At 49.5% G+C, this 9,508-nt stretch overlaps 37 non-coding genes and 1 pseudogene across 37 annotated transcripts; all 38 read left to right on the top strand.

Annotated features, from left to right (window-relative positions):
- Positions 1-6: 6 nt before the first annotated feature.
- LOC146327551 (5S ribosomal RNA) lies at positions 7-125 on the top strand. Its single transcript, XR_014770563.1, has one exon. It is a non-coding gene; the product is annotated as a 5S ribosomal RNA (ribosomal RNA).
- Positions 126-259: 134 nt separating this feature from the next.
- On the top strand, positions 260-378 carry LOC146327550 (5S ribosomal RNA). Its single transcript, XR_014770107.1, has one exon. It is a non-coding gene; the product is annotated as a 5S ribosomal RNA (ribosomal RNA).
- A 134-nt stretch (positions 379-512) lies between these two features.
- LOC146327549 (5S ribosomal RNA) lies at positions 513-631 on the top strand. The gene has a single exon (XR_014770044.1). It is a non-coding gene; the product is annotated as a 5S ribosomal RNA (ribosomal RNA).
- Positions 632-746: 115 nt separating this feature from the next.
- Positions 747-865, top strand: LOC146327548 (5S ribosomal RNA). Its single transcript, XR_014770512.1, has one exon. It is a non-coding gene; the product is annotated as a 5S ribosomal RNA (ribosomal RNA).
- A 131-nt stretch (positions 866-996) lies between these two features.
- LOC146327547 (5S ribosomal RNA) lies at positions 997-1,115 on the top strand. Its single transcript, XR_014770106.1, has one exon. It is a non-coding gene; the product is annotated as a 5S ribosomal RNA (ribosomal RNA).
- A 131-nt stretch (positions 1,116-1,246) lies between these two features.
- On the top strand, positions 1,247-1,365 carry LOC146327546 (5S ribosomal RNA). Its single transcript, XR_014770032.1, has one exon. It is a non-coding gene; the product is annotated as a 5S ribosomal RNA (ribosomal RNA).
- Positions 1,366-1,499: 134 nt separating this feature from the next.
- LOC146327545 (5S ribosomal RNA) lies at positions 1,500-1,618 on the top strand. The gene has a single exon (XR_014770249.1). It is a non-coding gene; the product is annotated as a 5S ribosomal RNA (ribosomal RNA).
- A 134-nt stretch (positions 1,619-1,752) lies between these two features.
- LOC146327544 (5S ribosomal RNA) lies at positions 1,753-1,871 on the top strand. The gene has a single exon (XR_014770105.1). It is a non-coding gene; the product is annotated as a 5S ribosomal RNA (ribosomal RNA).
- Positions 1,872-2,004: 133 nt separating this feature from the next.
- LOC146327543 (5S ribosomal RNA) lies at positions 2,005-2,123 on the top strand. Its single transcript, XR_014770526.1, has one exon. It is a non-coding gene; the product is annotated as a 5S ribosomal RNA (ribosomal RNA).
- Positions 2,124-2,257: 134 nt separating this feature from the next.
- On the top strand, positions 2,258-2,376 carry LOC146327542 (5S ribosomal RNA). The gene has a single exon (XR_014770103.1). It is a non-coding gene; the product is annotated as a 5S ribosomal RNA (ribosomal RNA).
- A 134-nt stretch (positions 2,377-2,510) lies between these two features.
- LOC146327541 (5S ribosomal RNA) lies at positions 2,511-2,629 on the top strand (annotated as a pseudogene).
- A 131-nt stretch (positions 2,630-2,760) lies between these two features.
- On the top strand, positions 2,761-2,879 carry LOC146327540 (5S ribosomal RNA). Its single transcript, XR_014770562.1, has one exon. It is a non-coding gene; the product is annotated as a 5S ribosomal RNA (ribosomal RNA).
- Positions 2,880-3,013: 134 nt separating this feature from the next.
- On the top strand, positions 3,014-3,132 carry LOC146327539 (5S ribosomal RNA). Its single transcript, XR_014770102.1, has one exon. It is a non-coding gene; the product is annotated as a 5S ribosomal RNA (ribosomal RNA).
- A 134-nt stretch (positions 3,133-3,266) lies between these two features.
- Positions 3,267-3,385, top strand: LOC146327538 (5S ribosomal RNA). The gene has a single exon (XR_014770043.1). It is a non-coding gene; the product is annotated as a 5S ribosomal RNA (ribosomal RNA).
- A 115-nt stretch (positions 3,386-3,500) lies between these two features.
- Positions 3,501-3,619, top strand: LOC146327537 (5S ribosomal RNA). Its single transcript, XR_014770511.1, has one exon. It is a non-coding gene; the product is annotated as a 5S ribosomal RNA (ribosomal RNA).
- A 131-nt stretch (positions 3,620-3,750) lies between these two features.
- Positions 3,751-3,869, top strand: LOC146327536 (5S ribosomal RNA). The gene has a single exon (XR_014770101.1). It is a non-coding gene; the product is annotated as a 5S ribosomal RNA (ribosomal RNA).
- Positions 3,870-4,000: 131 nt separating this feature from the next.
- On the top strand, positions 4,001-4,119 carry LOC146327535 (5S ribosomal RNA). The gene has a single exon (XR_014770031.1). It is a non-coding gene; the product is annotated as a 5S ribosomal RNA (ribosomal RNA).
- Positions 4,120-4,253: 134 nt separating this feature from the next.
- Positions 4,254-4,372, top strand: LOC146327534 (5S ribosomal RNA). The gene has a single exon (XR_014770238.1). It is a non-coding gene; the product is annotated as a 5S ribosomal RNA (ribosomal RNA).
- A 134-nt stretch (positions 4,373-4,506) lies between these two features.
- On the top strand, positions 4,507-4,625 carry LOC146327533 (5S ribosomal RNA). The gene has a single exon (XR_014770100.1). It is a non-coding gene; the product is annotated as a 5S ribosomal RNA (ribosomal RNA).
- A 133-nt stretch (positions 4,626-4,758) lies between these two features.
- LOC146327532 (5S ribosomal RNA) lies at positions 4,759-4,877 on the top strand. The gene has a single exon (XR_014770525.1). It is a non-coding gene; the product is annotated as a 5S ribosomal RNA (ribosomal RNA).
- Positions 4,878-5,011: 134 nt separating this feature from the next.
- LOC146327531 (5S ribosomal RNA) lies at positions 5,012-5,130 on the top strand. The gene has a single exon (XR_014770099.1). It is a non-coding gene; the product is annotated as a 5S ribosomal RNA (ribosomal RNA).
- A 134-nt stretch (positions 5,131-5,264) lies between these two features.
- Positions 5,265-5,383, top strand: LOC146327530 (5S ribosomal RNA). Its single transcript, XR_014770098.1, has one exon. It is a non-coding gene; the product is annotated as a 5S ribosomal RNA (ribosomal RNA).
- A 131-nt stretch (positions 5,384-5,514) lies between these two features.
- LOC146327529 (5S ribosomal RNA) lies at positions 5,515-5,633 on the top strand. Its single transcript, XR_014770097.1, has one exon. It is a non-coding gene; the product is annotated as a 5S ribosomal RNA (ribosomal RNA).
- A 134-nt stretch (positions 5,634-5,767) lies between these two features.
- LOC146327528 (5S ribosomal RNA) lies at positions 5,768-5,886 on the top strand. The gene has a single exon (XR_014770509.1). It is a non-coding gene; the product is annotated as a 5S ribosomal RNA (ribosomal RNA).
- Positions 5,887-6,017: 131 nt separating this feature from the next.
- Positions 6,018-6,136, top strand: LOC146327527 (5S ribosomal RNA). The gene has a single exon (XR_014770096.1). It is a non-coding gene; the product is annotated as a 5S ribosomal RNA (ribosomal RNA).
- A 131-nt stretch (positions 6,137-6,267) lies between these two features.
- Positions 6,268-6,386, top strand: LOC146327526 (5S ribosomal RNA). The gene has a single exon (XR_014770029.1). It is a non-coding gene; the product is annotated as a 5S ribosomal RNA (ribosomal RNA).
- Positions 6,387-6,520: 134 nt separating this feature from the next.
- On the top strand, positions 6,521-6,639 carry LOC146327525 (5S ribosomal RNA). Its single transcript, XR_014770216.1, has one exon. It is a non-coding gene; the product is annotated as a 5S ribosomal RNA (ribosomal RNA).
- A 134-nt stretch (positions 6,640-6,773) lies between these two features.
- LOC146327524 (5S ribosomal RNA) lies at positions 6,774-6,892 on the top strand. The gene has a single exon (XR_014770095.1). It is a non-coding gene; the product is annotated as a 5S ribosomal RNA (ribosomal RNA).
- A 133-nt stretch (positions 6,893-7,025) lies between these two features.
- On the top strand, positions 7,026-7,144 carry LOC146327523 (5S ribosomal RNA). Its single transcript, XR_014770094.1, has one exon. It is a non-coding gene; the product is annotated as a 5S ribosomal RNA (ribosomal RNA).
- Positions 7,145-7,278: 134 nt separating this feature from the next.
- LOC146327522 (5S ribosomal RNA) lies at positions 7,279-7,397 on the top strand. The gene has a single exon (XR_014770092.1). It is a non-coding gene; the product is annotated as a 5S ribosomal RNA (ribosomal RNA).
- Positions 7,398-7,531: 134 nt separating this feature from the next.
- Positions 7,532-7,650, top strand: LOC146327521 (5S ribosomal RNA). The gene has a single exon (XR_014770091.1). It is a non-coding gene; the product is annotated as a 5S ribosomal RNA (ribosomal RNA).
- A 131-nt stretch (positions 7,651-7,781) lies between these two features.
- On the top strand, positions 7,782-7,900 carry LOC146327520 (5S ribosomal RNA). Its single transcript, XR_014770090.1, has one exon. It is a non-coding gene; the product is annotated as a 5S ribosomal RNA (ribosomal RNA).
- A 134-nt stretch (positions 7,901-8,034) lies between these two features.
- Positions 8,035-8,153, top strand: LOC146327519 (5S ribosomal RNA). The gene has a single exon (XR_014770089.1). It is a non-coding gene; the product is annotated as a 5S ribosomal RNA (ribosomal RNA).
- A 131-nt stretch (positions 8,154-8,284) lies between these two features.
- Positions 8,285-8,403, top strand: LOC146327518 (5S ribosomal RNA). The gene has a single exon (XR_014770088.1). It is a non-coding gene; the product is annotated as a 5S ribosomal RNA (ribosomal RNA).
- Positions 8,404-8,537: 134 nt separating this feature from the next.
- Positions 8,538-8,656, top strand: LOC146327517 (5S ribosomal RNA). The gene has a single exon (XR_014770087.1). It is a non-coding gene; the product is annotated as a 5S ribosomal RNA (ribosomal RNA).
- A 131-nt stretch (positions 8,657-8,787) lies between these two features.
- On the top strand, positions 8,788-8,906 carry LOC146327516 (5S ribosomal RNA). The gene has a single exon (XR_014770028.1). It is a non-coding gene; the product is annotated as a 5S ribosomal RNA (ribosomal RNA).
- Positions 8,907-9,040: 134 nt separating this feature from the next.
- LOC146327515 (5S ribosomal RNA) lies at positions 9,041-9,159 on the top strand. The gene has a single exon (XR_014770205.1). It is a non-coding gene; the product is annotated as a 5S ribosomal RNA (ribosomal RNA).
- Positions 9,160-9,293: 134 nt separating this feature from the next.
- Positions 9,294-9,412, top strand: LOC146327514 (5S ribosomal RNA). Its single transcript, XR_014770086.1, has one exon. It is a non-coding gene; the product is annotated as a 5S ribosomal RNA (ribosomal RNA).
- Positions 9,413-9,508: the final 96 nt, after the last annotated feature.

Below are 9,508 nucleotides of genomic sequence, written 5' to 3'. Positions count from 1 at the left end.
CTTGCAGCTAACGGCCACACCACGCTGAGCACGCCCGATCTCGTCCGATCTCGGAAGCCAAGCAGTGTCGGGCCTGGTTAGTACTTGGATGGGAGACTTCCTGGGAATACCAGGTGTTGTAAGCCTTTTGAAAGGCTCATTCCGCCGTGACAAAAAAAAAAAAGCGACCACAACCAAAAAAAGACACACGGCATTCTTCTATCTTGGAGATGGAGATGATGGAGATGTACAAAATGGCATAGTTTGACGAGCTCTTGCAGCTTACGGCCACACCACGCTGAGCACGCCCGATCTCGTCCGATCTCGGAAGCCAAGCAGTGTCGGGCCTGGTTAGTACTTGGATGGGAGACTTCCTGGGAATACCAGGTGTTGTAAGCCTTTTGAAAGGCTCGTTCCGCCGTGACAAAAAAAAAAAAGCGACCACAACCAAAAAAAGAGACACGGCATTCTTCTATCTTGGAGATGGAGATGATGGAGATGTACAAAATGGCATAGTTTGACAAGCTGTTGCAGCTTACGGCCACACCACGCTGAGCACGCCCGATCTCGTCCGATCTCGGAAGCCAAGCAGTGTCGGGCCTGGTTAGTACTTGGATGAGAGACTTCCTGGGAATACCAGGTGTTGTAAGCCTTTTGAAAGGCTCATTCCGCCGTGACAAAAAAAAAAAAGAGACACGGCATTCTTCTATCTTGGAGATGGAGATGATGGAGATGTACAAAATGGCATAGTTTGACGAGCTCTTGCAGCTTACGGCCACACCACGCTGAGCACGCCCGATCTCGTCCGATCTCGGAAGCCAAGCAGTGTCGGGCCTGGTTAGTACTTGGATGGGAGACTTCCTGGGAGTACCAGGTGTTGTAAGCCTTTTGAAAGGCTCATTCCGCCGTGACAAAAAAAAAGCAACCACAACCAAAAAAAGAGACACGGCATTCTTCTATCTTGGAGATGGAGATGATGGAGATGTACAAAATGGCATAGTTTGACGAGCTCTTGCAGCTTACGGCCACACCACGCTGAGCACGCCCGATCTCGTCCGATCTCGGAAGCCAAGCAGTGTCGGGCCTGGTTAGTACTTGGATGGGAGACTTCCTGGGAATACCAGGTGTTGTAAGCCTTTTGAAAGGCTCGTTCCGTGACAACAACAAAAAAGCAACCACAACCAAAAAAAGAGACACAGCATTCTTCTATCTTGGAGATGGAGATGATGGAGATGTACAAAATGGCATAGTTTGACGAGCTCTTGCAGCTTACGGCCACACCACGCTGAGCACGCCCGATCTTGTCCGATCTCGGAAGCCAAGCAGTGTCGGGCCTGGTTAGTACTTGGATGGGAGACTTCCTGGGAATACCAGGTGTTGTAAGCCTTTTGAAAGGCTCATTCCGCCGTGACAAAAAAAAAAAAGCGACCACAACCAAAAAAAGAGACACGGCATTCTTCTATCTTGGAGATGGAGATGATGGAGATGTACAAAATGGCATAGTTTGACGAGCTCTTGCAGCTTACGGCCACACCGCGCTGAGCACGCCCGATCTCGTCCGATCTCGGAAGCCAAGCAGTGTTGGGCCTGGTTAGTACTTGGATGGGAGACTTCCTGGGAATACCAGGTGTTGTAAGCCTTTTGAAAGGCTCATTCCGCCGTGACAAAAAAAAAAATGCGACCACAACCAAAAAAAGAGACACGGCATTCTTCTATCTTGGAGATGGAGATGATGGAGATGTACAAAATGGCATAGTTTGACGAGCTCTTGCAGCTTACGGCCACACCACGCTGAGCACGCCCGATCTCGTCCGATCTCGGAAGCCAAGCAGTGTCGGGCCTGGTTAGTACTTGGATGGGAGACTTCCTGGGAATACCAGGTGTTGTAAGCCTTTTGAAAGGCTCATTCCGCCGTGACAAAAAAAAAAAGCGACCACAACCAAAAAAAGAGACACGGCATTCTTCTATCTTGGAGATGGAGATGATGGAGATGTACAAAATGGCATAGTTTGACGAGCTCTTGCAGCTTGCGGCCACACCACGCTGAGCACGCCCGATCTCGTCCGATCTCGGAAGCCAAGCAGTGTCGGGCCTGGTTAGTACTTGGATGGGAGACTTCCTGGGAATACCAGGTGTTGTAAGCCTTTTGAAAGGCTCATTCCGCCGTGACAAAAAAAAAAAAGCGACCACAACCAAAAAAAGAGACACGGCATTCTTCTATCTTGGAGATGGAGATGATGGAGATGTACAAAATGGCATAGTTTGACGAGCTCTTGCAGCTTACGGCCACACCACGCTGAGCACGCCCGATCTCGTCCGATCTCGGAAGCCAAGCAGTGTCGGGCCTGGTTAGTACTTGGATGGGAGACTTCCTGGGAATACCAGGTGTTGTAAGCCTTTTGAAAGGCTCATTCCGCCGTGACAAAAAAAAAAAAGCGACCACAACCAAAAAAAGAGACACGGCATTCTTCTATCTTGGAGATGGAGATGATGGAGATGTACAAAATGCCATAGTTTGACGAGCTCTTGCAGCTTACGGCCACACCACGCTGAGCACGCCCGATCTCGTCCGATCTCGGAAGCCAAGCAGTGTCGGGCCTGGTTAGTACGTGGATGGGAGAATTCCTGGGAATACCAGGTGTTGTAAGCCTTTTGAAAGGCTCGTTCCGTGACAACAACAAAAAAGCAACCACAACCAAAAAAAGAGACACGGCATTCTTCTATCTTGGAGATGGAGATGATGGAGATGTACAAAATGGCATAGTTTGACGAGCTCTTGCAGCTAACGGCCACACCACGCTGAGCACGCCCGATCTCGTCCGATCTCGGAAGCCAAGCAGTGTCGGGCCTGGTTAGTACTTGGATGGGAGACTTCCTGGGAATACCAGGTGTTGTAAGCCTTTTGAAAGGCTCATTCCGCCGTGACAAAAAAAAAAAAGCGACCACAACCAAAAAAAGACACACGGCATTCTTCTATCTTGGAGATGGAGATGATGGAGATGTACAAAATGGCATAGTTTGACGAGCTCTTGCAGCTTACGGCCACACCACGCTGAGCACGCCCGATCTCGTCCGATCTCGGAAGCCAAGCAGTGTCGGGCCTGGTTAGTACTTGGATGGGAGACTTCCTGGGAATACCAGGTGTTGTAAGCCTTTTGAAAGGCTCGTTCCGCCGTGACAAAAAAAAAAAAGCGACCACAACCAAAAAAAGAGACACGGCATTCTTCTATCTTGGAGATGGAGATGATGGAGATGTACAAAATGGCATAGTTTGACAAGCTGTTGCAGCTTACGGCCACACCACGCTGAGCACGCCCGATCTCGTCCGATCTCGGAAGCCAAGCAGTGTCGGGCCTGGTTAGTACTTGGATGAGAGACTTCCTGGGAATACCAGGTGTTGTAAGCCTTTTGAAAGGCTCATTCCGCCGTGACAAAAAAAAAAAAGAGACACGGCATTCTTCTATCTTGGAGATGGAGATGATGGAGATGTACAAAATGGCATAGTTTGACGAGCTCTTGCAGCTTACGGCCACACCACGCTGAGCACGCCCGATCTCGTCCGATCTCGGAAGCCAAGCAGTGTCGGGCCTGGTTAGTACTTGGATGGGAGACTTCCTGGGAGTACCAGGTGTTGTAAGCCTTTTGAAAGGCTCATTCCGCCGTGACAAAAAAAAAGCAACCACAACCAAAAAAAGAGACACGGCATTCTTCTATCTTGGAGATGGAGATGATGGAGATGTACAAAATGGCATAGTTTGACGAGCTCTTGCAGCTTACGGCCACACCACGCTGAGCACGCCCGATCTCGTCCGATCTCGGAAGCCAAGCAGTGTCGGGCCTGGTTAGTACTTGGATGGGAGACTTCCTGGGAATACCAGGTGTTGTAAGCCTTTTGAAAGGCTCGTTCCGTGACAACAACAAAAAAGCAACCACAACCAAAAAAAGAGACACAGCATTCTTCTATCTTGGAGATGGAGATGATGGAGATGTACAAAATGGCATAGTTTGACGAGCTCTTGCAGCTTACGGCCACACCACGCTGAGCACGCCCGATCTTGTCCGATCTCGGAAGCCAAGCAGTGTCGGGCCTGGTTAGTACTTGGATGGGAGACTTCCTGGGAATACCAGGTGTTGTAAGCCTTTTGAAAGGCTCATTCCGCCGTGACAAAAAAAAAAAAGCGACCACAACCAAAAAAAGAGACACGGCATTCTTCTATCTTGGAGATGGAGATGATGGAGATGTACAAAATGGCATAGTTTGACGAGCTCTTGCAGCTTACGGCCACACCGCGCTGAGCACGCCCGATCTCGTCCGATCTCGGAAGCCAAGCAGTGTTGGGCCTGGTTAGTACTTGGATGGGAGACTTCCTGGGAATACCAGGTGTTGTAAGCCTTTTGAAAGGCTCATTCCGCCGTGACAAAAAAAAAAATGCGACCACAACCAAAAAAAGAGACACGGCATTCTTCTATCTTGGAGATGGAGATGATGGAGATGTACAAAATGGCATAGTTTGACGAGCTCTTGCAGCTTACGGCCACACCACGCTGAGCACGCCCGATCTCGTCCGATCTCGGAAGCCAAGCAGTGTCGGGCCTGGTTAGTACTTGGATGGGAGACTTCCTGGGAATACCAGGTGTTGTAAGCCTTTTGAAAGGCTCATTCCGCCGTGACAAAAAAAAAAAGCGACCACAACCAAAAAAAGAGACACGGCATTCTTCTATCTTGGAGATGGAGATGATGGAGATGTACAAAATGGCATAGTTTGACGAGCTCTTGCAGCTTGCGGCCACACCACGCTGAGCACGCCCGATCTCGTCCGATCTCGGAAGCCAAGCAGTGTCGGGCCTGGTTAGTACTTGGATGGGAGACTTCCTGGGAATACCAGGTGTTGTAAGCCTTTTGAAAGGCTCATTCCGCCGTGACAAAAAAAAAAAAGCGACCACAACCAAAAAAAGAGACACGGCATTCTTCTATCTTGGAGATGGAGATGATGGAGATGTACAAAATGGCATAGTTTGACGAGCTCTTGCAGCTTACGGCCACACCACGCTGAGCACGCCCGATCTCGTCCGATCTCGGAAGCCAAGCAGTGTCGGGCCTGGTTAGTACTTGGATGGGAGACTTCCTGGGAATACCAGGTGTTGTAAGCCTTTTGAAAGGCTCATTCCGCCGTGACAACAAAAAAAAAGCGACCACAACCAAAAAAAGAGACACGGCATTCTTCTATCTTGGAGATGGAGATGATGGAGATGTACAAAATGGCATAGTTTGACGAGCTCTTGCAGCTTACGGCCACACCACGCTGAGCACGCCCGATCTCGTCCGATCTCGGAAGCCAAGCAGTGTCGGGCCTGGTTAGTACTTGGATGGGAGACTTCCTGGGAATACCAGGTGTTGTAAGCCTTTCGAAAGGCTCGTTCCGTGACAACAAAAAAAAAGCAACCACAACCAAAAAAAGAGACACAGCATTCTTCTATCTTGGAGATGGAGATGATGGAGATGTACAAAATGGCATAGTTTGACGAGCTGTTGCAGCTTACGGCCACACCACGCTGAGCACGCCCGATCTCGTCCGATCTCGGAAGCCAAGCAGTGTCGGGCCTGGTTAGTACTTGGATGGGAGACTTCCTGGGAATACCAGGTGTTGTAAGCCTTTTGAGAGGCTCATTCCGCCGTGACAAAAAAAAAAAAGCGACCACAACCAAAAAAAGAGACACGGCATTCTTCTATCTTGGAGATGGAGATGATGGAGATGTACAAAATGGCATAGTTTGACGAGCTCTTGCAGCTTACGGCCACACCACGCTGAGCACGCCCGATCTCGTCCGATCTCGGAAGCCAAGCAGTGTCGGGCCTGGTTAGTACTTGGATGGGAGACTTCCTGGGAGTACCAGGTGTTGTAAGCCTTTTGAAAGGCTCATTCCGCCGTGACAAAAAAAAAGCAACCACAACCAAAAAAAGAGACACGGCATTCTTCTATCTTGGAGATGGAGATGATGGAGATGTACAAAATGGCATAGTTTGACGTGCTCTTGCAGCTTACGGCCACACCACGCTGAGCACGCCCGATCTCGTCCGATCTCGGAAGCCAAGCAGTGTCGGGCCTGGTTAGTACTTGGATGGGAGACTTCCTGGGAATACCAGGTGTTGTAAGCCTTTTGAAAGGCTCGTTCCGTGACAACAACAAAAAAGCAACCACAACCAAAAAAAGAGACACAGCATTCTTCTATCTTGGAGATGGAGATGATGGAGATGTACAAAATGGCATAGTTTGACGAGCTCTTGCAGCTTACGGCCACACCACGCTGAGCACGCCCGATCTTGTCCGATCTCGGAAGCCAAGCAGTGTCGGGCCTGGTTAGTACTTGGATGGGAGACTTCCTGGGAATACCAGGTGTTGTAAGCCTTTTGAAAGGCTCATTCCGCCGTGACAAAAAAAAAAAAGCGACCACAACCAAAAAAAGAGACACGGCATTCTTCTATCTTGGAGATGGAGATGATGGAGATGTACAAAATGGCATAGTTTGACGAGCTCTTGCAGCTTACGGCCACACCACGCTGAGCACGCCCGATCTCGTCCGATCTCGGAAGCCAAGCAGTGTTGGGCCTGGTTAGTACTTGGATGGGAGACTTCCTGGGAATACCAGGTGTTGTAAGCCTTTTGAAAGGCTCATTCCGCCGTGACAAAAAAAAAAATGCGACCACAACCAAAAAAAGAGACACGGCATTCTTCTATCTTGGAGATGGAGATGATGGAGATGTACAAAATGGCATAGTTTGACGAGCTCTTGCAGCTTACGGCCACACCACGCTGAGCACGCCCGATCTCGTCCGATCTCGGAAGCCAAGCAGTGTCGGGCCTGGTTAGTACTTGGATGGGAGACTTCCTGGGAATACCAGGTGTTGTAAGCCTTTTGAAAGGCTCATTCCGCCGTGACAAAAAAAAAAAGCGACCACAACCAAAAAAAGAGACACGGCATTCTTCTATCTTGGAGATGGAGATGATGGAGATGTACAAAATGGCATAGTTTGACGAGCTCTTGCAGCTTACGGCCACACCACGCTGAGCACGCCCGATCTCGTCCGATCTCGGAAGCCAAGCAGTGTCGGGCCTGGTTAGTACTTGGATGGGAGACTTCCTGGGAATACCAGGTGTTGTAAGCCTTTTGAAAGGCTCATTCCGCCGTGACAAAAAAAAAAAAGCGACCACAACCAAAAAAAGAGACACGGCATTCTTCTATCTTGGAGATGGAGATGATGGAGATGTACAAAATGGCATAGTTTGACGAGCTCTTGCAGCTTACGGCCACACCACGCTGAGCACGCCCGATCTCGTCCGATCTCGGAAGCCAAGCAGTGTCGGGCCTGGTTAGTACTTGGATGGGAGACTTCCTGGGAATACCAGGTGTTGTAAGCCTTTTGAAAGGCTCATTCCGCCGTGACAACAAAAAAAAAGCGACCACAACCAAAAAAAGAGACACGGCATTCTTCTATCTTGGAGATGGAGATGATGGAGATGTACAAAATGGCATAGTTTGACGAGCTCTTGCAGCTTACGGCCACACCACGCTGAGCACGCCCGATCTCGTCCGATCTCGGAAGCCAAGCAGTGTCGGGCCTGGTTAGTACTTGGATGGGAGACTTCCTGGGAATACCAGGTGTTGTAAGCCTTTCGAAAGGCTCGTTCCGTGACAACAAAAAAAAAGCAACCACAACCAAAAAAAGAGACACAGCATTCTTCTATCTTGGAGATGGAGATGATGGAGATGTACAAAATGGCATAGTTTGACGAGCTGTTGCAGCTTACGGCCACACCACGCTGAGCACGCCCGATCTCGTCCGATCTCGGAAGCCAAGCAGTGTCGGGCCTGGTTAGTACTTGGATGGGAGACTTCCTGGGAATACCAGGTGTTGTAAGCCTTTTGAAAGGCTCATTCCGCCGTGACAAAAAAAAAAAAGCGACCACAACCAAAAAAAGAGACACGGCATTCTTCTATCTTGGAGATGGAGATGATGGAGATGTACAAAATGGCATACTTTGACGAGCTCTTGCAGCTTACGGCCACACCACGCTGAGCACGCCCGATCTCGTCCGATCTCGGAAGCCAAGCAGTGTCGGGCCTGGTTAGTACTTGGATGGGAGACTTCCTGGGAATACCAGGTGTTGTAAGCCTTTCGAAAGGCTCGTTCCGTGACAACAAAAAAAAAGCAACCACAACCAAAAAAAGAGACACGGCATTCTTCTATCTTGGAGATGGAGATGATGGAGATGTACAAAATGGCATAGTTTGACGAGCTCTTGCAGCTTACGGCCACACCACGCTGAGCACGCCCGATCTCGTCCGATCTCGGAAGCCAAGCAGTGTCGGGCCTGGTTAGTACTTGGATGGGAGACTTCCTGGGAATACCAGGTGTTGTAAGCCTTTTGAAAGGCTCATTCCGCCGTGACAAAAAAAAAAAAGCGACCACAACCAAAAAAAGAGACACGGCATTCTTCTATCTTGGAGATGGAGATGATGGAGATGTACAAAATGGCATAGTTTGACGTGCTCTTGCAGCTTACGGCCACACCACGCTGAGCACGCCCGATCTCGTCCGATCTCGGAAGCCAAGCAGTGTCGGGCCTGGTTAGTACTTGGATGGGAGACTTCCTGGGAATACCAGGTGTTGTAAGCCTTTTGAAAGGCTCGTTCCGTGACAACAACAAAAAAGCAACCACAACCAAAAAAAGAGACACAGCATTCTTCTATCTTGGAGATGGAGATGATGGAGATGTACAAAATGGCATAGTTTGACGAGCTCTTGCAGCTTACGGCCACACCACGCTGAGCACGCCCGATCTTGTCCGATCTCGGAAGCCAAGCAGTGTCGGGCCTGGTTAGTACTTGGATGGGAGACTTCCTGGGAATACCAGGTGTTGTAAGCCTTTTGAAAGGCTCATTCCGCCGTGACAAAAAAAAAAAAGCGACCACAACCAAAAAAAGAGACACGGCATTCTTCTATCTTGGAGATGGAGATGATGGAGATGTACAAAATGGCATAGTTTGACGAGCTCTTGCAGCTTACGGCCACACCACGCTGAGCACGCCCGATCTCGTCCGATCTCGGAAGCCAAGCAGTGTTGGGCCTGGTTAGTACTTGGATGGGAGACTTCCTGGGAATACCAGGTGTTGTAAGCCTTTTGAAAGGCTCATTCCGCCGTGACAAAAAAAAAAATGCGACCACAACCAAAAAAAGAGACACGGCATTCTTCTATCTTGGAGATGGAGATGATGGAGATGTACAAAATGGCATAGTTTGACGAGCTCTTGCAGCTTACGGCCACACCACGCTGAGCACGCCCGATCTCGTCCGATCTCGGAAGCCAAGCAGTGTCGGGCCTGGTTAGTACTTGGATGGGAGACTTCCTGGGAATACCAGGTGTTGTAAGCCTTTTGAAAGGCTCATTCCGCCGTGACAAAAAAAAAAAGCGACCACAACCAAAAAAAGAGACACGGCATTCTTCTATCTTGGAGATGGAGATGATGG

Source organism: Lutjanus erythropterus, chromosome 4 (genome assembly GCF_056507025.1).
Source record: "Lutjanus erythropterus isolate fLutEry1 chromosome 4, fLutEry1.hap2, whole genome shotgun sequence".
In the NCBI taxonomy this organism is placed as follows: Eukaryota; Metazoa; Chordata; class Actinopteri; order Lutjaniformes; family Lutjanidae; genus Lutjanus; species Lutjanus erythropterus.
This window is presented reverse-complemented; position numbering and strand designations above follow the sequence as displayed.